Here is a 22,611-nt window from a genome sequence, read left to right on the forward strand (position 1 = left end):
AAAATGTCATCCAAATAGCGTTTGTGTAGGATGGGCTTGATGCGAGAATCTTGCAAGAATTTAGATTCAATACTATGCATGAAGATGTTGGCATAGGTGGCGGACATCCTTGTAACCATGGCTGTGGCATTAATTTGTAGGTAGTGTTGATCGTTCAATTCAAAGTTGTATTCGAGTACGATTTTCGCAAGTATTTCTAGAACACGTGGGGCAGAGGACTCCTCTTTTCTATCTTGTTTGTATGCTTCGGTCAGAGATCTGATGCCATCGGAATGAGGAATATTAGTGTAGAGTGAGAGTACATGTAATGTTACCAGAGAGGCACCTTCCGGAAGTTTAAGGCCTGCTATTTCGCGAAGGAAATGGTTTGTGTCTCGAATGTAGGATGGGTGTGTTGTTGCAATATGCCTGATTAATGTGTCAATGCAACTGGAAATTGGTTCTGTAATCGTGCCAATGCCAGATACCATAGGGCGGCCAGGATTAACTGTTTTGTGGACTTTCGGTAGTAAGTAGAATCGACCTGGCGACGGGTGTGGTGCGTAAGGGCTTTAGATAACCTTAGGGTTATGTCCCCTTTTTGCGCAAGCTGATCTAGAGTCTCTGCTATAAATTGTTGGTAATGTGGACTTGGGTCTTTATCAAGAAGATGGTAGAAGCAAGTGTTAGAGAGTTGTCTCAAGCCTTACTCAATGTATGCTTTACTATCCATGACTACTATCCCGCCTCCTTTATCTGCTGGCTTTATGGTTACATCTGACCGTCTGCTGAGAGCCTTCGATGCGTCCCGTTCTTTCTTGGACAGGTTCGGTCTCCCTGGAGTGTGGCTTTTGTAAGCGCGAATTATGTCGTTCTGGACCGCATTACCATACATGTCCAAGTGTTTCTCTCTTCCCATGTTAGGGGTCCAGTGTCGGTTTGTAACGCAGAATTCTCTGCTGTCTGCACTAATTTGGGGCCTATCACAAAAGTATTCTTTCAGTCGCAACATTCGTGCGAAATTGTCAAAATCTTGTAAAACTGAGAATTCATTGCATTTACTTGTGGTGGAGCAGAACGTAAGACGTCGAGAAAAACTGATTTCTCGACAATTGTTAGGGTGCTGGATGATAGATTAATAATGCTATCCTGGAAACCAGACCCAGAGCTTGTAGCAACGGGTTTATCATTAGTGGCTGCTCCCGTTCCAGAGCGTTTTGCTTGTGTTGTCGGTATTAATGTCGTTTGTGTCGTTGCGTTGAATTTGTTATTGGGGCTTGCCGTAACAATGGGGTGATTATTTGTAGCTACCTCCATTTCGTATTCTTCGCATTCAGCTGGGTTTGTCCACGCGAGGTGTGGAATCCCGTCCCTAATGAATCTTCGCGTTTTATCTCGCGTACCTCGCTGGTTCTCTTTTCCTCGAAGAGCGTAAGTTCGGTGGCCTCAGGGGCCTTTGGAGGAATGTGTTGACGAGCACGACTCTCTTCTTTTTTCAGAGCCCCCAAGACCCTCTCAAAATGGCCAATCGTAACTCCAAGCAATTCCAAAGAGGCAGATTCTAGTGCACCATTCCAATTATCCTTTTCCTCATCCCACAGGGTACCCATTGATGGTGTTAGCGAAATTTGTGAATCTTTTGGTGCGATTTTTGATTGCATATAGATCTTTAGGCTATGGATACGGAGTTCGTGCCTTATGCGTTTATCCGCGATCTTTCTCAACTTTAAAAATTTGAAATTATTTGAGAAATGGTGTCGGTAGGTTGAGAAAGAGAGAGTCGGCGTACTCACGCGGCCTGATTGTCAGTGTTGACGAACGCGTTGTGCCGAACCACAGCGCTTTCGGAGATCGTAGCGAGACAGAGGGGTGCTTGGGATTTCCGGTCTCGAGCTCGTGGCGGCACCCATGTGGCCTTCCACCGTGGAAGGCGTTTGTCGCTGTGCCTGGTCTGGATGGCCTGAGGGGGCGCCGGGGCTTGCTGGAGTACTCGTGCTGTTTTCGGTGGGTTTCTGTGCTGCGCTTCGGGAGGTTGGTGTATGTTGGTGGTTAGCCTTGAATGGAGGTTGCTGCTGGTGGGGTCCGGTGCGTAGGAGTCTTGTTAACTCGGGTCCCTCGGTGGTTCTGTTTCGTGTCGAGCAGCCACTTATGATAAACCCGTTCCTACAAGCTCTGGGTTTGGTTTCCAGGATAGGATTATTAATCTATCATCCAGCGCCCTAACAATTGACGAGAAGTCAGTTCTTTCTCGAGGTCTTACGTTCTGCCCCACCACAAATAAATACAATAAATTCTCAGTTTTAAAAGATTTGGACAATTTTGCACGAATGTTGCGACTGAAAGAATACTTTTGTGATAGGCCCCAACTTAGTGCAGACAGCAGAGAATTCTGAGTTACAAACCAACACTGGACTCCTAACATGGGAAAAGACAAACACTTGGAGATGTATATTAATGCGGTCCAGAACGACAAAATTCGCGCTTACAAAAGCCACACTCCAGGGAGACCGAACCTGTCCAAACAAGAACGGGACGCATTGAAGGCTCTCAGCAGAAGGACACATGTAACCGTAAGGCCAGCAGATAAAGGAGGCGGTATAGTAGTCATGGATAGTGAAGCATACATTGAGGAAGGCTTGAGACAACTCTCTCACACCTACTTCTACCAACTTCTTGAAAAAGACCCAAGTCCACATTACCAACAATTTATAGCAAAGACTCTAGATCAGCTTGCGCAAAAAGCGGACATAACCGTAAGGTTATCAAGACCCTCACCGCACCACACCCGTCGCCAGGTCGATTCTACTTACTACCGAAAATCCACAAAAAGGATAATCCTGGCCGCCCTATAGTATCTGGCATTGGCACGATTACAGAACCAATTTCCAGTTACATTGGCACATTAATCAGGCATATTCCTACAACACACCTATCCTACATACGAGACACAAACCATTTCCTTCGCGAAATAGCGGGCCTTAAACTTCCGGAAGGTGTATTTCTGGCAACATTAGATGTAATCTCACTCTACATAAATATTCCTCATTCCGATGGCATCAGATCTCTGACCGAAGCGTACAAACATGATAGAAAAGAGGAGACCCCTGCCCCACGTGTTCTAGAAATACTTGCGAAAATCGTACTCGAATACAACAACTTTGAATTGAACGATCAACACTACTTGCAAATTAATGGCACAGCCATGGGTACAAGGATGGCCCCCACCTACGCCAACATCTTCATGCATAGTATTGAATTTAAATTCCTGTAAGAATCTCTCATCAAGCCCATCCTATACAAAGGCTATTTGGACGACATTTTTTTTTAATTTGGACTGACACAGAGCAAGAACGCCTATATTTTATTGAACAATTCATCCTTGTCCAAGCCAACATATCGTTCATTCACGCGTACTCCCACACCACAATTAACTTCCTAGCTATCGAGATTTCGGTAACGGAAGGCTCACTTAACAGCAGCGTTTATAGAAAATGAACGGCCCGTCAACAATACTTACACTTTCAAAGTTGTCATCCTCGCCACTCTAAAACAAGTATGCCATACTCTCAGGCACATCGATTTAAAAGAATCTGTTCACAAGATCAAGACTTCGTGAGAAATTCCAATCGCATGCGAGAAGTGCTCACCAAGCAAGGATATCCCCCCGCCATTGTCGACGATGCAATTCAAAGGGTATCTAAACTCATCCGAGAGGAAATACTAGATGGACGTCGACGCAGTGAAGAAACAAATCACCGGGCAAACTTGGTACTCACCTACACAAGTAATCCTCCCAACGTAAACAAAATCCTTAAAAAACATTTCAACATTCTCGAACAAAGCGAGCCGCTCGCCAAAATTTTCACTACTTCTCCTCACGTAGTCTACAGACGACCGAAAAACATTAAAAAAATTCTCGTACACTCAAAAACACATAACCACCTTGGGTTGGGTTGCCGACTCTGCGCCAAAAGTAGATGCCACGTCTGCAAAGATATGTAAACCACCAGCTGTGCGATAAGCACAGCCTCAGGCTTTAAATAGAAAATCAATGGCGACTTTAATTGTGACTCCTCCAACGTTATCTACCTCCTAGAATGTGGTGTGTGCAGTATGCAGTACATTGGGCGACGGTTAACCCTCTACGAATTCGTTTTAATAACCACCGCGCTCATGCCCTATCTCTACCTAACCTCTCCTCTTCAAAACATATTAATGAGGAGAAACACCCATTTGAAGCACTTAAATTAACAGTCTTACATGGTGGGTTCAACAACACTCGGGAATGGGAGCAACGCGAGTCGTACTTTATTTATAAGTTTGGGACAATTGCCCAAGGCATTAATGAGAACCTGGGCGCTTTGTCTTCAATACGCCCCCTGCAAATCCATTACTGACCTTGGAGTGCCGGCTTGACAAGCATCGCAAGCTTTCTCCCATAAGCTTACACCGATGTCCTCATCGCACACTGCGCTCTTACCTTCCCCGGTTCGACCATCTTGACAAGAGCGGCGCCGTCAAGGAGCCCTAAGCACTCCCGCCATTCATAGTGGCCCCAGGCGACGATTCTACCCCAAAGTCGTCTCCGTTTCCGGCCTTTTCTTTTCCTTTTTTTTGTTGCTTCTGTGGGTGTGTGCAGGTGAGCTCATGTACATTCCACGTGTGTCTGGTTAAATTCTACTCTGCCCGCCTTGACTCATCCTACCAAAGAAGTTGCACATGGCGGAAGTCCCCCCCCCCCTTTTGCTCCATTGTATATTGTTTACTCGTTTAACCGGACAACATTTCAGTGCATCTCAAATCTATGCTCTGTTTCGGCCACTGTTTCTCTCCATACACTTTGCTAGCAGTCCGCTGTGTTAGGACTCAGTTCTCCTTCCATTCTCCCCTCCCGCTCCATTTTTTTCTTCGCTTTTCTCTTTTTCTTTCTTTTTCTTTTCTCCTCGCGACCGCATACGTGGGTGGCGGGCGACGACATTTACCCTCCGCGCTCCCTCTCCCGTTTGTGTATTTTTGTTAATTTTTTCTTTTTTTTTTCTTCCCTGAGCCGGTCATGTGTCGAACACCTGTACAGATGAAGACCCTTTAAGAAGAGAAGCAAGAACCGTGTAACTTCAGTCTTTAAAAAAGGATAGGCTCTGTCCGAAACGTCAACACCCAATAAATGTTTACTCAAATGAAGCGTTTCTCAATTTCACACACACACACACACACACACACACACACACACACACACACACACACACACACACACACACACACACACACACGCACGCACACACGCGCACACACACACACACATATTATATATATACCGCAGCGACCGGGCTGATCCCCTGAGTGGACTACTTCAGAAAGATGTGGCTTTCGAGTGGACACCTGAGTGCGACTCCGCCTTTCGCCAACTAAAATTCCTCCTGACATCCCACCCTGTACTTCGCCACTTCGATCCCTCCGCTCCCACAGAGATTCATACTGTTGTCAGCGGTGTTGGCCTCGGCGCTGTTCTCGTCCAGCGATGCGACAACAAAGAGCACGTTGTTGCGTATGCGAGTCGCTAGCTCAGCAAGCCGGAGCGCAATTATACTGTCACCTTCCCTTACGGCGCGGTTCAGGTGTCCGCGTAGATATGTGAGACAGTTACTGCGCCATTTCCTTTCCTCAAAAACCAATTTTATTTTAACCGCTAGACAGTGGTTTGTGTCAATTACCTTACTCGTTATCGTGAAACGGCAGCCGTACCCGCAGCTACAGCGTATCATGTGTCCTCTTTTCTGCTACGGTTCATAGTTCTACGTCATGGACCTCCAAAATTTATCATCAGTGACCGTGGTCGGCAGTTGACCGCTCACGTCGTGGAGCAACTTCTCCGTTCCTGCGCATCGCATTTTCGCCATTCCTCGCCTTACCATCCCCAGACGAATGGAATCACTGAGCGCACGAACCGCACTATCACCAACGTGCTGTCAATGTATGTTGATGCAAGACAGAAGAATTATGACAGCGTCCTGCCGTTCATCACGTACATGTTCAATACCGCGCGCCATGACGCTACTGGCTACAGCCCCTTCTTTTTACTCTATGCTCGGCCCCACGCTACACCCTGGACACCATACTACCATTTTCTGACGAGCTTCCTGAAGATCCCTCCATCTCTGAGACACTCTGTGTCGCCGAAGAAGCCCGACGCCTTGCTCGTCTTCATGTTCTCGCCTCCCAAGATCGGTCCAAAGCGCGCTACGATGCCCGCCGCCGTCACGTCACTTACAGGCCTGGTGATATAGTCTTGTTGTGGCGGGCTATCAGAAAGCGAGGATTGTCACTACGATGGACCACTATGATGCCACGGTGCCACTACGATGGACCCTATGTCATTATTAGGCAATTTAGCGAGCTCAATTACCGCGTAGCTTGTCTCACGGCAAGCGGACGTCGTTCAGCGCAAACTGAAGTCACTCACGTTGCCCGGCTGAAGCCGTACCATTCGCGCGGCGCTTCTGAACTCGCCCAGCGGGCTTTGGCTGTGTAGGGGGAAGTGTGACGCCCATGACGAGGTCTATTCTACCTATTCCTATTCTGCATGGTCGGCGTTGCTGACCAAGGCGAAGATGAGGAGAACGAGGTTGGTGGTGTCTCGTGCTCGGCAAGCGGACCCAGCTGCTTTCAGTCCTCCGTCCCGGTCCTAATAAACCCTGGGCGTAACTATATATATATATATATGGACAGTATTACGACAAACGCGACTGTTCTTTTAACGTTTATTTTGCCAACAGTTTCGGGAATGGTATTCCCTTCGTCAGGGCAGGCTTACAATGAATCCGTTTCGTCAATATAAGGACACAGAACAAGCGAAGAGGTGTAATCTCCGCCCTCTAAACAAACTTCAGAATGAGGGCTGGGGACCGTACAATAGGCAGCACGACAAGTCTCACACGGGCCGCGGCTGAACAACAACCAGAAAAACAAACGGGGAGGTGGAAATGGTAACGTAGTAGCAAAGAACGAGCCTGAACAGCACAGCGATAGAAAGGGCAAAAGAGCGTTAAACCCGGCTCTCGGCGCACATGGAAGCCGCCCCCGCCCCCCCCCCCCCCCTCCCAATACGCGCACACCCCCGCGAGACGCCGCCGGGTCCTAGCGGGCGGCCCGTATCAGGTATCTTGAGACGCTTGCAAGGGACGCGTTCGAGAGACGGGCAACACTCACTTGTTAGCCGCTGCAACGGCCACTTGCGACTGTGCCCTATGCGTATTTTTGCTTCATTTCGTCGCTTTGCTCTCCTGTCGCGCCTTTCTACCTGACAATATGGCGCCCCTTTTCCCATAAATATACTAGGCCGTCCAAACCCGTGTCCCGCAGTGAGCTTCCCGTGAAAAAACAGCGTCCGTCGGGTAAAATACCTAGCTAGCCCGAGCGCGTAATGGGAAGGCATAGATTAATTTGGGGGAACAAAACAAAAGAAGGTAAGAGCAGAAAAAAAATTAGCTCGAAAAATGTATAAAGAAAATGTAACACAAAAATGTTAACGCACACACAGGAAGAGAAAAGAGAAAAAGAAAAACTACTGATTAAATGTGGCTCCAAACAAGTATGACATGGTGAGAGCACTTTGACAAAGTTTGGCGCAGTGCAAGTGGTTTCGAGATTTGCATGCACGCCAGGTTAAATCATTCTGAGATTATCGAGTTGAGTAGATGTTGGTGTAAGAAAATAGCAAATGACAAGGAATATGTAGAAAAATGAAAATAAAAAAGGCACGGAGAATAAAAGATTGAGCACAAGAAGTTATACAAGAGTTAACAAAATAAAAATAATAATAATGCATGTGTGCGGAAAACACGAAAGGTCTGCGGCCCGCGGAGCTGCCGCGTGGTCCCAATGGTCTAGGTGATAGATCAAAGGTGTCTATTTGGAATGGAACGTGGATGCTGGCAGGGGGTTCGACAAAAAAGTACTCAGGAAATAAACTGCTAGATTCCCTGCCATTTCAAAGTGTGTCTGCAGTTGTCAGGAAAGAACAAGTTCCGGCGTGTTCTGATAGTAACGCTGGCTGTCCAAGGCTTCTGGCCGGCGGAATTTCCTACGTTGGCTGCTTTAAGCAGGAAAGTCTCCCGGGAGTAGTGTTCACGCCATGAGAGAACGTGGCGAATTTATGAATGAAGTACGATTCCCTCTGTTCCCAGTAATATGTGTTAGGGAACCCGGACTGGAGAAGGATTACACGGATGTTTTCAAAACTGTGCAGGGGCAGACGCAGGTGCCTGGAAAGGGGCAAGTTGGGCAGGGATGACACGTGCGCTTCGTGGTTGTTGAAGCGGAAACGAAATGTTGTCTTGGTCTGACGAATGTACTCCTCCCCACACACATCGCATTGAAGTTTGTAGATAACATTGCTCGAATCGCAGTCGAGGTCTTCATTTATGCGAAACGTCAAGCCATCGGACTTGGATTTTGCCAGTTTGGTGTCAGATATGTGCGGACACACCTTGCAACGGGGTTTTCCGCATGGGTGGCATCCACCTCGGGCAGCGGTCTTCTTTGTTTTCGCGTTGGCAAGCAAGTCTTTCAAGTTCTTGTCCCTGCGGCACACCACTCGGGGTGGTTCCTTAAATATTAGTGGGAGCCTATCACTCTGTCTGATTGTATTAAAATGACGGCTTTGTATGTTGCTTACCCTGGGAGCAGTTGCGGAGTAAGTAAGGATTAGGTTTGTTTTGCTGTCTTTTTGCACCTTGTTCTCTGCCAAGATGGAAGAACGGTCTAGGCTGCGAGCGCGTTGAATCGCGTCTTCGTCTATGTCCCCCGGGTATTTTTGTCGCGACAAAGTGTCCTTGAGAGTCCCCGTATGCTGGCCAAATTCCTCTGTTGTGGAACATATTCTTCGGTATCTGTGAACTTGAGAATATGGAATACTTGTTTTGCAGTGCTTCGGGTGGCTACTGTGAAAATGGAGATACTGCTGCCAACCGTTGGTTTTCTGTATAGGGTAGTCCAAAGGCAGTTGCCGTCTACCGATATTTCCACGTCGAGAAAGTTAATCTTTGAGTCGGAGATACAGTGGGTAAACCTAATTGAGGGATGCAGGGTATTAAAGTGCACAATGAAGTCCAGCAGGCTCGCTTCATGATGTTCCCATACAAGAAAGACGTCGTCTAGGAAACGCTTGTAGAAAAGTCGTTTCTTTGGCTGTTCCTCAAGGAAGGGAATTTCTAGTGACGCCATAAAGATGCTGGCATATCTAGGGGCCATTTTTGTGCCCATCGCAGTACCGCTTGTTTGGAGGTAGTGCTCGCCATCAAATTCAAAATTGTTGGAATTTAGGACCAGTTAAAGAAGGACAGAAAGGGTTCCACCGTCCAAATCAACCAGAGTTTGAGCTTTCGAATGCTTCCAGCCAGACGGCATAGCAGCAACGCTGGCACCCGACGGACGCTGTTTTTTCACGGGAAGCTCACTGCGGGACACGGTTTTGGACGGCCTAGTATATTTATGGGAAAAGGGGCGCCAGATTGTCTTGTAGAAAGGCCCGACAGGAGAGCAAAGCGACGAAATGAAGCAAAAATCCGCAGAGGGCACAGTCGCAAGTTGCCGTTGCAGCGGTTAACAAGTGAGTGTTGGCCGTCTCTCGAACGCGTCCCTTGCAAGCGTCTCAGGATACCTGATACGGGCCGCCAGCTCGGACCCGGCGGCGTCTTGCGGGGGTGTGCGCGTATTGGGAGGGGGGGGGGGGGTAGCGGCTTCCGTGTGCGCCGAGAGCCGGATTTAACGCTCTTTTAGCCCCTTCTATCGCTGTGCTGTTCAGGCTCGTTCTTTGCTACTACGTTATCATTTCCACCTCCCCGTTTGTTTTTCTGGTTGTTGCTCAGCCGCGGACCGTGTGAGACTTGTCGTGCTGCCTATTATACGGTCCCCTGCCCTCATTCTCAAGTTTCTTTACAGGGCGGAGGTTACACCTCCTCGCTTGTTCTGTGTCCTTATATTGACGAAACGGATTCATTGTAAGCCTGCCCTGACGAAGGGAATACCATTCCCGAAACTGTTGGCAAAATACACGTTAAAAGAACAGTCGCGTTTGTCGTAATACTGTACCTAAACTACTAAACTGTGCCATTGGAACCCCTACTGAATACTATATATATATATATATATATACGACCTAAGCGGCGACCCACGGTCGTAACCGGCGCACGTAGGCGCTGATTTACACTCCCAAGGTTAGACATGATGTTGGGCTAGTCGGTTCATGGTTAGAGCGAAACAAAACTGCGCGAAGAAGACGGGACAAAAGAAAGGCACGAATACACACACACAAAGCGCTTTGTGTGTGTGTATTCGTGCCTTTCTTTTGTCCCGTCTTCTTCGCGCAGTTTTGTTTCGTTCATCCCAAGGTTAGGTTACTTATGAACATAAATACACCCGAAAGGTGAAGATTTCACAGCCGTAGCTCAGATGTAGAGCACCGGACGCGTAATTCGGCGGTCGTGGGTTCGGTTCGCACCGCCATGTGGTTCTTTTTTCTTCTGCTTTTGTAATCAATTAGCTTTAAGCGATAACATATTGCGCAATATTCAAAATTGATCAAAACCACAAAATAAAAATTAAACAATTAAAATATTCTCTGTGTTCCTTGGTTCCTGTGGCTGTTGGCTTCTCTCATATTTATAACGATTCCCTCCTTCCCCTATCTTGTTTGTTTAATTGCTTAGCAAACGCCTCGGTTCTGGCAGCCTTGACGCCATAGGAAGCATAAGAGGGTTCTCACACAGCTTCCACACTCGTCGTTCGATGACGTTCCGCGTCACACCAGCGGTAAATCAGGATGTATTACGTCCGCCGCTTACGACCGTGGGAGGCGCTGATCAACACTCTCAAGGTAGGTTAACTGTAAGCATTGATACCCCCGAAAGCAGATTTGACCGCCATCGCCGTAGATCAGAGGTAGAGCACCGTACGCGTAATTCGGAGGTCGTGGGCTCCGTTCCCACAGGCGGCATGTGGTTGTTTTTCTTCTGCTTTTCAAATAAATTAGCTGTAAGCGGTAACAGAGTAACACCCGAAAGTGATCAACACCACGAAATAAAAATTAATAAATAAAAAAAATTCCCTGTGTATCTTTCTTTCTGCTGCTGTTGTCTTCTTTTATATTTATAACGAGTCCCTCATTCCCCTCTCTTCTTTGATTATTTGCTTAGCGAGGGTCTCGGAACAGGCAGCCTGGACGCCATAGGAAGCATAAGAGGGTTCTCACACAGCTTCCACCCTCACCGTTCGATGACCACCAGCGGTAACTCAGGACGTACTACGTCCGCCGCTTACGACCGTGGGAGGCGCTGATGAAGGCTCTCAAGGTTAGGTTACTTGTAAAGTTAATGCCCTTTGAGACAAAGTAGGTCCCTCCATCATTTGGGCTGTTGCCAAGTTCCACCCTTATGTCTACGGCGGATGATTCTATGTCGTCACCGACCATCATGCCCTCGGCTTTTCTGTCGTCCCACGAAGATCCCTCTGGCAGGCTGGCCTCCTGGGCTTCACGTCTTCAGGGATTTCATATTCACGTCATTTATAGCTCTCGATGCAAGCACTCAGAAGGCGACGCACTTCACGTTCACCGCTCCTATGCGAATCTACACCTGCTCTCATCCGTGACTACGCTTTCTCGTCGTTCGGTGTCCCTGATAAGCTCTCCGAACGACTGAAGGATCCTTGGATCAACTCGCTCCTCGCATTTCTGTCTAATCTCTCGCCACCTTCTTCGTCGCTGACCCTTCGTCGCCAAGCCTTCTATTTCTCCGTCTGTGATGGCTTCTTATACTGCCGCAACTAGCTCTCCGATGGGGGAAGTGCTGTTGGTGGTTCCTCGCCACCTCCGTGCTTCTGTCTACGCCCCTTTCTACACAGATCCACAATGCGGCCATGCCGGTGTATTGAAAAACTGTGCTCACCTGCGTCTGTGGTACTACTGGCGCGGTATACACCACTTGATACGAGAGTACATTCGGTCATGTAGACCCTGCCGACGTCGCAAGAACCCTGCCTGCCAAGGCGCCGTTCCGTTTCAGCGGCCCTTTCGAACGTGTCGGCATTGATCTTTACGCTTTGCTTCCAACCAGTTCGGCTAACAACCGCTGGGTAGTCGCGGCCGTTGACCACTTCACCCGCTACGTATAAACGTCGCCTTTCCAAACTGCCACCGCACAAGCTGTATCTTCATTCATCCCCTACCGTCTTGTTCTTCGTCAGGGCGCCCCGAAAGAACTGCTAAGTGAGCACGGCCTTGTTTGTAGCGAGAACTACATAGGCCTCATTCTCGCCGTGTCGATGTAGGCGGTGGCCCCACCGCGAGCTGAGCCGTTGCCTAGTAACCACCGCAGATGTCAGCGCTCCTCGCCGCGCCATCTGGCGTGACGTCAGACGAGGAGCTGCTGAAACCGCGCTGCAACAACAGAGAAGGGGCCCCGGCGTTGCATTGTGTATATATAAGAGGCGGCTCGGTGGGATTCGTCGGCAGATATGGAAAGTGAATCGGGGAGACTGGAAGAAGCCAGGCTTCGCCGTCAGAGCGAAAGCAAGAGGACGCAGCGAGCCGAGGAGACGGAGGAAGAGCGACCCGCACGTCTCGAGAAGCGTCTAAGTACGAAATGGCCAGGCGAGTGGATTCAGACGACGATGGTTCGTGGTCTTGTTCGGCATCTCGTGCCAGGGCCGCGGATCAACTACTGAATGAAACCAGGAGCAGGGAACGAGCTTCGGAGACAGAGGAATAACGTGTTCGGGGTACCGAGAAGAGACAGCAGAGTAATGCAGCCCGGAAAGTGGCGCGCCTAGCCACCGATACAACCAAGGTAAAGGACCTGAACGCTCCGCGTGTGATGGACCATGTTATTCGGCTGGCTAAAAAGTTCAAGTGCGATGCGTATCCGATTCATAAGTCGTCGCATGGTACAAGGCCGGCCTATAGCATGGAAACAAGGCGAGAAAAGCTAAGCGGGCGACAAAGTCGCCCGAAGAGCGAGAGGAACGTCTCGCGAATAGACGCCGCCATGCTACTGACTGACAACGACGGCATGTCGCTACCGAAATGGCAGTAGACGAAACGGTTTTCGCTACGCATATCCTCGCCTAGCTGCGCTAAGCCACTGCCAATTTTTTCTATCGGAAGCCGTCGAGATGCTGCTTAAGAAATGCCAGATTGTTCATCGCTGTGCCAGCACTTATCATCCCCAAGCCAACTACATGACTGAGCGGTTCAACCGCCGACACAGGGACATGCTCGCCATGTACTATCAGCAACGAATGAAACGCGAACAAGAAAACAGAGGTGGCAACACAAAAACACCATCATATTAGCTTCTAAAGAGGAACTACAAGCAAGATTGATTAACATTTATCAAGGAGACTTTTAGCGCTTTCGAAATTCAAATAACCTGAGCTTATATCGAGCTTCCCGTGGCTAAGAACTTTATATTTTGCTGTCATTAGCTCAGTTGTCTTGTTCGCGTTTCATTTCTTGCTGATAGTACGTTGACACTGCCAAATGCAACTGTGACAAAGCACTTTCATAAACTACGTGTACAATACGGCTACGCAGACAACAATCGGTTTCTCTCCTTTATTGTTTTATATGTTCGAGAGCCTACATACACTATGGACAACTTCCTTCCCCATCGCCCCGAGCCTTCTAAGACCACATCCATCATCATCATCATCATTTTTTTACCCTTAAAGGCCTCTGTTGAGGCATTACATAAGGGGGGGGGGACAAAGAAAATGCAACTTCCGAAGCTCACATGTATGCCGCAAAATGTCGGCAACTTGAACTCTCTTTCACTGCACAGGTGAACAGCGCCTGAACAATGACCTCCTTGAACACAGCGGCTCTGTGTTCATCCATCATGCGCGTTTTTGACACACTAAACGGGCGTATGGCTACGAAGAATTCGCACAGAATTCCGGAGTTTTCAATCGCAGACAAAAATGTTTAATGATATGCATAATGTAAATGGGTTTTTTTACAGACTACTTATGTATGTCCCCAAAAGAGCGCAGTATCCCGACCAAATTATCATTTCATTGCTCAATCGTTTCTCGTTGCTCGGACAGGGAGAAAATCACTGACCACGGCACAAACGTCCCCTTGTCGTGAAGGTACCTCCTAACGCGTAAGGTCCATGTCTGAAGCGTGAAAGAGGTTTTTTTTGGCCGAATGAAACTGGAGTCGAGCCAACCTATAAGGAACCTGACGGTCACATTAGCTCCGTTCGTTATATCTGATGTTCGCAGCCAGTGGATTCTTCGCACAACACGATCCCGGCCGCAGCGGCCGAATTTCAATGGATTCGAAATTCTAGAAGCCACTATACTCTGCGATGTCAGGGCATGATAAAAACCCCTAGGTGGTCGAAATTTCCTGAGCACTTCGCTACGGCGTCCCGCATAGCCTGATTGCTAGGGACGTTCAACCCCAAAAAACCAATAAACAAATTTTCGTATAAACCCATAAACCAATTTTCGTACAAGAGCCAAAGTATAAGGCCGCTAAATGTGGCACTTATTTGTTATAAAACTGCGTTATGCGTACCTACTTGTGCAAATCAGAGCCTTCCGTGGCTATTTCCATGCTGTCTAGAGCGGTAATTTAATCCTCGTCGAGGCCCTTGCTGCCAACTATCATATTTATGGATAGGGTATAACTAATCGTGGATGAAGCGTACACGGCAACATGTGGCAGGTTTGACCACATAGATATAGCAGGGGAGAGCTCGTACTTGGTGTTCAACGTCTTCGTCAGAGCATGCGCTTCTGCGATTTTGTGGTCCGCAGGAACCTAGTTATCCGAGGAATCAGCTGGCCAGCTATGGATTACCGAAGCGTTGCCAGGAACCTACATGCGCCTCGTCACGTGTGTTTTGGAGTTGCTTCTGTCGTTCCAGGGCTGATGCAGCGAAGTAGCGCAGCGCTTGTCGCGCACAGTGCATCAGTTGCACTGTCTCCTGTATGACGCTGCCTGCACGTTGTAGCAGCGCAAAATGTGGAGCTCACTGGGCAGGCTATCATGCCATGTGACCATTATAGCCACCAAGGATTTCAAAATTATTAAATATGTGCTGTTAATTCATACACGGCCGTAGTCCGTAGCTCCGCCTTCAACAATGCCCTGTCTCGCGCGCACCGCGCTTCTTCCATGTGGAATGCTTTGCCCAGCCGGCGTACAGGTAGGCAATAATTTCCCTCATAGGCCATCGATGCGGGCTTGGCCGGCGGTTATTTACTGTTTCAATAGAGAGTAATAGCATATCGTTACTGCGTTTACTTTACCGTTTACACTGTTACTGGACGTCGGAGTTCCCGGATAGCGCTGTGCACACTAGTGCCGCCTTTTAATTCTAGTTCTGGGTCGACATGTTCTTTCCGGGGTGGTGTCAGAAAGGTTGAGAGACGCTCTTTCACTTGCCGGCTTAGTGCAAGCACGACCTCCTACACTTCGAGCGTAGTTTACCGCGCCTCCTCGTTCGATCTAGCTGAGTGGTGTGCCCAGAGTTGTTCGTTGTATATGCGACGACTTTCCATTGCCCTTATGCATATTTTTACAGTAGCACCGCATCCGCTCGTCATAAACGAGCTTTCCTTATAACTGCGGCCTTTAAATACGGCTTGACTGTAAATCCGATGAGTTGCTTTAATACAGTGGTATCAAAAAAGTCTAGGTAAGGCTGCAGCTGTATGGTTGGTGGAAGTAATGATTCGTCGCAACACTTTGTCGTCTGCCCTGTGGAGAGGCCTTATACGTATCCTCAGGAAAAACGAAAAGTGAGACAACCGAATGAACCAGTACAAAGTTTTCTCGCGAGGATATCCAGAAAAGACAGGAGAGCACTTAGTCGCCTATTAAGCTCAGCTGCCAGAAAGGCGTTGTTTGTAGTTTTGAAAATAAATGCCTGAAACAAGTTGGTGGACAAATGATGCACACCAGATTAAACAGTTTCTATCAAGGGCGCAAAAAATTTTGTCGACGCAAAGGCTGCCTTTGATAGCGCCCCAGGAAAAGTCACCAAAGTTCTATGCAGTGCAAATATATCTTGTTCCTTCCACAATTCTGCACTTGCAAGAACGTTGCAACGGAACGTCGCAACGAAGATGTTGCCAATTTGTGTCCTCGCAAAGGTAAACGTTCTCAACCCATCCAAGCATGTTTTTCTACCATACTCTTATCTGAAGAAAAAACGTCGACGTCATCATAATAGGCTAAAGTCGTAATTTTTTACACTACTAGCGTGAAGCTACGATTAGATGTGTTTTTGAAGATACTGAGCGATAGGGACTCGGGGTATATAACGCGAGTCAGAAAGGTGATGTCGAAGACGTGATTGGAATAAAACACGTTCGGTAAGCTCTGGATGTTAGGGAGAGCCAGTGCTTCCACGAGGCTCTCGCTGGGTGGCGATGGGCGGTGTGCGGATTTTCGCACTTTTTTCTACCATATAGTAAAGGAGGGGGGAATGACTCGCAAGTCGCTTTCGGGGCGATGAAAAGGTGTCCGTCTGTATATAGGTGCCGATACACGACAGCTTTTTTTCTCAGTAGTGCGCGGGAACATAGAAGGCGCGTGTGGCGGTCATTTCGGTGCCCGCTAAGTACACTGCGTACGAGAAATTCCCGACTGACTTATGCTTCAGGAGAGACCAATTACTCGCGCAACTGGGTCTCTGAAACTGCCCAAGGTGGAGGGCTTTGTAGGTGTAGGTGGAAAATGCACCGGCTTTTCGCATTTTACCTCATAAGATGGACTGAAGCGTATACATTGCCGATTGAGATTAATTTCAAGACCATTTCATCTCCCGGCTCTTGCCTTAAATTCGCCTGTTTGCTGCGGACAATCAATAAAATGGGTAAAATGAGAACATCTTATATTGAAAAAATTTTTCATTCTTAAGCAGCGCAGTAAATAGGACAAAAGGAAGACGGGAGACGACGCGAGCGCTAACAACTGGTTATTTTATTCCGGGAAAGTATATAAATGAGCAGGCCAGATTAAACCACAAAAAAACTTAACAAAAATTAAACCTAGAAACCATACTGCGCATGTACATCGCAGTCGAGTCACGACATCTTTTTGAACAAAACACGAAGACTATCTTCCATTGTGGACAGCACTCGCTTATCTTCTGGACCTCATTCAGTTGCCAAGAAGCGTCACTCCTTATCTACCAACTCGATAGATGGTGAAGCAACACACTCCTCTGCTTCCTTGCTGATCATATAGCTCTCCACCGGCTCGATACAAATTCGATCTGGGTGATCAAACAGGAAACTTGTCTTATCTAAGGGGTTGGGGGAAGTAATCGATGCAATCTCTGCAATACAAAGCCAAGTTGTCCGACCACGCTCTTTTTTTCACCGATCTGCGATGTTCGAACAAATGCTCATTGCTTCCCCTACTTAGACAAGACAAATGGCCTCTTTAATAGCCATGAAAGAATTTGCAGGGAGCTGGTGGAGGCCTTTATGATCAGGTAGGAAGGAGAAAAGTCTGTTGCTTCACCATCTATCAGTTTGGCAGGTATGGAGTTCGAGTCTCTTGACAACTGTGTATGGTCCAGGAGATCAGGGAGTTTCGTCTACTATGGCTGATAGTCTTAGAAATTTGTTGAAAAAGATGTAAAGGTTTGACTCCGATGTCAATACGCAGTATGGTTTTTAAGTTTTATTATTTTTCTTCTGTTTCTTGGATTGTTCACTGTGTCTTTCAGACTGGAATGGCAGTAAAGCCATTTGCTGAAGCACACACAGCAGTTGCTGAAGCCCTCCTACGAAAAATCAAGTGTGCCTAGTTTCGGAACTTGTGTGAGCCAAAAGAACATACGGTTAGTCCAGAAGTGCTGCCTTATGTGCACAAAGTCGCGCACAATGTGAAAGAGGTGGCGAAGCGACTTGGCGTGCTGGTCGTGTTTTCTGTTCCACGAAAGATTTCCCAGCTAAGCGCGCGAATTGAAAGCGAAAAATAGAGCTGTTGCAAGAAAAAGCGTGGCAAACAATACGTGAAGTGCTGCACAGGTGTGGTATACGAGATACCCCTGACCTGCGGAAAAGCCTATTTTAGAAAACCGGGACGGTGCGTTAATGAACCAGTGGCTGAGCACGCACGATCGTTAAAAAAAGTAGGAGGTGCGCATCTTACGTAGCACTGTACTGAGTGCTTCGTGCGTAATCGTGCGGCAGAACAAGGCTCGGGGAAAAAATATTCCAGCAATGCAAGAAGTGTGAGCCATGGCGTATGGAGATAAAGATTCTGGGAAGGAGTGTAGATATTAAGGCGCGGGAGATTTGGAAGCGTTGCACATTAAAGAGAGGTGATTAAATTTTGTAAGTGACACTTCGGTCCGCCTTTTCAAGACAGATATCATAGCTAGAACAGTTTTGTAGATGCTTTGTTGTACCGGTTTAATGCCTTAAAATTTTTATATATTTGCTGGCTTTGCAGTAAATAAACTCAGAAGTTAGCGCATGTCATATGTCAGTCTTTGTTGTGTACGTCTTGCTGTAGCGCTATTGCCATTTCAGTATGAAATAATGCACCATCTAGCCCAAATTGACGTTCTTCTAAATTCGCTGTGCCCTACGCCTTTATATACTTTCCCGTGAATAAAATTGCCAGTTGTGAGTCAGCGCTCGACTCGTCTCTGGTCTTCCTTGTGTCCTGTCTATTGCGCTACTTAAACATGAACCCTTAGCAAATAGCCCAGTTTTCCATTCTGGTATACAAATTTTTGCATTTTTATTTTGTATATCGATGTGCCAGAAAAAAGTAATTAGCAGAGCAGGGTTGGTTGAAACCCATCCACATTCTAATTATTTTTAGTTTTGAACCCGTCTCGACAGGTTCGATATGGTCAGAACCGATTTGAACCGGAACGAAACGTCCCTCTGGAGCCGAACCCGGGACTGAACCTGAAAGGCGTGAACCCGAACCGAAGCGAACCAGAAAAAATTCCGGTTCGACGCCATAGTTACAGCTTGCTTTTGGCCAAATGGTATTCGGTGCGGTAAAGCGCCGAGAAGAGTTTCCCAAACAATGTCACAAATCATTGGAAAAAGTTGGGGGCTACACTCAAGCCACGTCTCAAGGGTGTGAACGCATAGCGTAATGGGTTCATTCCCATATATGCGCAAGGTAATCCTCTGCTCCACGTTCACAGATTCTTAGAAATCCACGTACCACCTGGCGCCGTGGTGCAGCGGTTAAGCGATGCATTTACTGCCCAGCGATTGTGGGTGGTCTGCGGCCCAGGCTGCTCTGCCTGCCACCATCCACAGTGGCACTTGTCTAAGCCGAGTGGGCAGGTTGGGATGATGCCGCAAGGTCACATCACTTAGGTGGCCCAACTACCACCTATTTTGCTTTCTGGGCACTACCAGCCAGAGTCATTCTCATGATTTCTCTCTCACAGCGGCGACGCCGGATTTTCCGCCAAACGGGGCCTTTAACGCTATCGCCTGGAAACATGAATAACCCTCCTCAAAGCGTGGGTGCAGTGTGCGGCATCTGTCTTTCAACGTCTCCAAGGAGCAAGGGGGCTAAGGTGCATGCAAAAAAAATTGGCCTTGGCTCAACGCAATTATGCGGGGACGTGCGTAGCGAGAGGTACGGATTAGCTTGGTTATCTCATACATCTTTATCGTTTAACTTGGTATGTCTCAGTCTTTAGGTTTTGTTCATACCTATCTTTAAGTAAGTTAAGTTACGATTGCAGCATCGATGAAATTGAAAAAATTGCTCAGTGATAGTGGATCACTTGCTTTCCTTGTTATTTACTATGGCCTATTACTCATATTTTAGTTTTCTGCGATGTAAGTTGTCGCGCTTCTTTATACCCTTTTTTGCCCCTCCTGCTTGGACCCATTTTAGGGTGTGCACTATTCTATAAATAAGGAAATAAGAGAGTTAAAGCCTCCCCTTTTTTTAGGTGTAACGTATTTATTTTCAAAGTCTTCGTCTTGTTCTTTCTCAATTGCCGCAAAGACGGCCCGATAGTCGGTGAAGTAGAAAGCAGCCGACTCAGTGGCTCCAGCACAGTCGGAACCGAACCCACGACCTCCGAATTACGCGTCCGGTGCTCTACCTCTGAGCTACGGCGACGGCGGTGAAATCTGCTTTCGGGGGTATTTCTGTTTACAAATAACTTAACCTTGATTGTGTTCATCGGCGCCTCCCACGGTCGGAAGCGGCGCACGTAGTACGTCCTGAGTTACCGTTGGTGTGACCTGGAACGTCATCGAACGAAGTGGGTGAAAGCTGTGTGCGAACCCTATTATGCTTCCTATGGCGTCGAGGCAGCTAGAGCCGAGGCCTTCGCTAAGAAATTAAGCAGATAAGAGAGTGGAATGAGGGGTTGATTAAAATATCAGAGAAGCCAACCGCCACAGAAACCAAGAGACACAGGGAATTTTTTAATTTTTTATTTTGTATTTTGTGGTGCTGGTCAGTTTAGAATATTACTGAATAAGTTATCGCTTAAAGCTAATTGATTAGCAATGCAGAAAAAAAACAACCAAATGTCGCCGGTGGAAACCGAACCCACGACCTCCGAATTACGCGCCCAGTGCTGTAACTCTCAGCTACGGCGACGCCTGTCAAATCTTCTGCTTTAAGGGGAATTTATGATTACAAGTAACCTAACCATGAGAGTGTTTATCAGCGCCTCCCACGGTCGAAAGCGGCGGACGCAGCACGTCCTGAGTTACCGTTGGTGAGACGTGGAACGTCATCGAACGGCGAGGATGCAAGCTGTGTTAGAACAATCTGATGCTTCCTATGGTGTCAAGGCTGCCAAAACCAAGGCCCTCGCAAAGCACTTAAGGAAACCAGAGAGGGGAATGAGGGGCTCGTTATAAATATGAGTGAAACCAACAGCACAGAAACCACGGGAGTTAGGGAAATTTTTAATTTATTAACTTTTTATGTTTTGGTGTTGATCAATTTAGAATATTACTGAATATGTCATCGCTTAAATCTAATTTATTAGAAACGGAGAAGAAAAAATTGCTGAGGCTCAGCTTGGCTAAGCCTGGGGAATGCGAAGCATATTAGTGGCTAAGCTTCGTAATACATGGCTTTCCTTGGTTGAATACTTGGTCATTTTAATAGAACCACTAGAAGCCTTCGTCGTGGGGGAAGACAAGGGCATGGCTACAGCGGAACGCCGACTAACCCCGAGACGCGCGTTGGGTGAAAGCCTGGATTGCCACGGAAGCCGCGTCTGCCTGCGCGGTGGAGCGAGCGTTTCACCTACACCGAGTGTGAAGGCGCGTTCGAAATGCGCGGGAATGCGCGGGTGTGACGGCTAGGGGTCCCACGGCGACGGCGCGAGGTGGAGGCCGGCTCGCTCATCCGATGTCACGTGGTGTGACGTCACGGTGTCACGTGGCGTGACGGCTAGGGGTCCCACGGCGACGGCACGAGGTGGAGGCCGGCTCTCTCATCCGATGTCACGTGGTGTGACGTCACGGTGTCACGTGGTGTCACGGCTAGGGGTCCCACGGCGACGGCGTGAGTGGTAGCTCTAGCAATATGCTTCGCATAAAAACAACCGCATGCCTCCGGTGGGAACCGAACCCACGACCTCCGAATCAGGCGTGCGGTGCTCTACCTCTGACCTATGCCGACGGCTGTCAGGTCTTCTGCTTTCGGGGGTAACTCAGCGACGACGTACTACGTCCGCCGCTTACGACCGTGGGAGACGCTGATGAACACTTTCAAGGTTAGGTTGCTTGTAAACATAAATACTCCCGAAAGCAGATTTTGACAGCCGTCTCTGTAGCTTAGAGATAGAGCACCGGACGCGTAATTCGGAGGTCGTGGGCACGGCTCCCACTGGCCTCATGTGGTTGTTTTTTTAATCAGATAGCTTTAAGCGGTAACATATTGTAACGGTGACAGGACTGGCGCAGCTTGCAGTTTCACCAAAGTTCAGCGCACAGCAGAGAACTGACAACATGGCTGACTCGCTGACCGTACCACACACACACTTCAGCTTCATCGTCGGCGCGCTGCCGTGAGCACGCGCCATTACCCCCTCCATCAAGGCGGCGGCCCGACGCCGGGTGGTGGTGGTGGAAAACATTTATTTACACATACACTACTGGAGGTTATGCATGAGTCCTTACACGTACTAGGTGGATGTCCCTGGTCGGGACCCCAGTGGCATCGGCCACCGCGCTCTCTCACCGGACATTCCCCTCTGGCCCCGACGATCAAGAACTCCAATTAACTCCCGCTTACTCGTTTAAAGACATTGGTTTACTTTATCAATCTGGAAACGGTCTTTATCCCCGCCGGTGTAAAGGTCTCTCAAAGGCGGAGGAGCGGCTTCTGTTTCGCGTGTATACTAATACTTTGCTGTGCCTGGCAGCTCTCATACACTTCGACCCTTCTTTTTCGGGCAGCTGTCCGCACTGAGTGGAGAAGTCCTCGGACATCTACCACATGGTGTGGGCCTGCCGCTCCAACCCTGCTATCCCCCCTCACCCCAACCCAACCCGGGAGGACTGGAAGGCGACCCTGCTCAGCTGCTCTGACCTGCAGGCACAACGGGCCTTGGTCTCGCGAGCCCGACGCCGGGAGCGTGCACGCAGGGC

Source organism: Amblyomma mixtum, chromosome 2, assembly GCF_055824585.1.
Source record: "Amblyomma mixtum isolate Tamu chromosome 2, ASM5582458v1, whole genome shotgun sequence".
NCBI classification, from domain to species: Eukaryota; Metazoa; Arthropoda; class Arachnida; order Ixodida; family Ixodidae; genus Amblyomma; species Amblyomma mixtum.